Below are 1,966 nucleotides of genomic sequence, written 5' to 3'. Positions count from 1 at the left end.
GTACGGTTTCTCAATGTGATGAGATGTACTTGTGTCTTTGGGTTGGTTTCGGTGTTGCTGGGTAACGCGCCTTGTGGTCTCTCGGAGAAATTTTGAGCTAGTTGATTTAATTGTTTTTCAATGTTTTGAATACTAGCTTGTTGATTTCTAAAGTTTGATTCCATTTGTTGGAATCGATCCGAGTTTTTATTTTCGGTGTCGGAGATGAGGTGTGAGATAGTATCTTCAAACCTTTCGCGTCCCCCTTGTTGTTGTTGAGAGAAATTTGTGACTCATTTCTTGGTTGTTGAAAGTTTGTTCATTGTTTTTGGTTTTGTTGGTTACTACTATTGCCAGGTTCTCTCCAACCAAGGTTAGGGTGGTTACGCCATCCTTGGTTGTAGGTACCCGTTGGAGGACCTGACGGCCTAGGTCTATTATCAATGTAGTTTACCATTTCCGTTTGATTATCCATTTCTTTCATACAACTCCAATTTTCATGTGGCCCACCACACCCTTCACAAGCCATAACCGAGGCCGTTTTTGCCATTTCTAACTTTTTGATTTTCAAAGAGAGGGCCTCGATTTGGGCTTGTAAAGAAGTGCTTTCGTCTACCTTATGGGCGCCCGGGGCAATAGATTTTGTGCCTCGGGGAGTGTGCCACTGAAAATTGTTTCGAGTAATTTCCTCAATTTGATTATAAATTTGATTTGGGCGACGATTACCTAGAAGTCCCCCGGAGCAAGAGTCAAGTGTTTGTCTTGTGGGTGGCAACAACCCATTATAGAAAGTGGATACTTGTTGCCATACCGCAAGACCATGATGCGGACGCTTTCTCAATAGCTCCTTGAACCTTTCCCAAGTTTCATATAAGGATTCCCCATCCTCTTGTGAGTATGTATTAATTTTAGTCATTAATTTAGCCGTTTTAGCAGGAGGGAAATACTTATACAAAAACTTTTGGGCTAGTTCATCCTAAGTGTTTACCGAACCCACTGGGAGAGTGTTAAGCCAAGCCCTAGCTCAGTCTTTTAGTGAAAATGGGAACGTTCGGAGGCGGATGGCGTCGTTTAATGCTCCATTGATGCGAAAAGTATCACATATTTCCAAGAAGTTGGTAATATGTAAGTGAGGATCTTCGTCCGTAAGCCCACGGAAAGTTGCGGAGTTTTGGAGCATTTGAATCAAATGCGGCCAAAGTTCGAAGTTGTTGGCATCGACATGCGGTGCATTGATAGCGGCGCCAAGATTACCTACCGTGGGCCGTAGGTAATCCATTAGGGTACGTTGATCCGCCATTGGAAGTGGGTCCCCCGAAACTTTCTCTTGATTTTTAGCTTTAAATATTTTTCTTAGAAAACGTTCGGGTTCGTCTAGAGTTTCTTTTATGTCTTTATTGGAATTGGAGCTCATACACTGCGGAGAAAGTTCAGGTGCGGTGCTTGGGTTCCAAGTACTGTGATAAAAACAAAAAGATTGTTGGTCAGAAGTCTCACCACGGCCCCATGCTCAGCTGAACACGGCCCCGTGGTCGTGGTTACAGTGATTGTTTTCCGGATCCCTGTTACTGGAGAGTTCAACACGGCCCCGTGCTGCACCAATACGGCCCCGTGCTCAGCTCTCTGTAACTCAGAAAATAAAAACTGCCAGTAAGGATGCTGGGCACAGCCCGTGTCCGACCAGGCACGGCCCCGTGCTGCAGTCTGCAGAAACTGAAAAATCTAGAAAAAATCCTAAAAAAAACAGAAAAATAAGAAAAACGATTAGGCCGTTGATTCCTAACTTTCTTAAAATCCTTGTGTTCCCGGCAACAGCGCCAAAAACTTGATGCGTGTGTAGCGTTATATGTTTTTATTTATATTTTAAGCCCTTTTTTAACACTTTAGTCAAGTTTTAAATTTATAAAACACAATATTTTACTAACACTAAACACACATATGGGCAAGTGCACCCTCGTGAGCGTAGTATAGCGTTAGTAAGATACCG

At 43.1% G+C, this 1,966-nt stretch overlaps 1 non-coding gene across 1 annotated transcript; it reads left to right on the top strand.

Annotated features, from left to right (window-relative positions):
- Positions 1-794: 794 nt before the first annotated feature.
- LOC118492756 lies at positions 795-901 on the top strand. The gene has a single exon (XR_004894758.1). It is a non-coding gene; the product is annotated as a small nucleolar RNA R71 (small nucleolar RNA).
- The last annotated feature ends 1,065 nt before the right edge of the window (positions 902-1,966 follow it).

Source organism: Helianthus annuus, chromosome 5, assembly GCF_002127325.2.
Source record: "Helianthus annuus cultivar XRQ/B chromosome 5, HanXRQr2.0-SUNRISE, whole genome shotgun sequence".
Taxonomy (NCBI): domain Eukaryota; kingdom Viridiplantae; phylum Streptophyta; class Magnoliopsida; order Asterales; family Asteraceae; genus Helianthus; species Helianthus annuus.
This window is presented reverse-complemented; position numbering and strand designations above follow the sequence as displayed.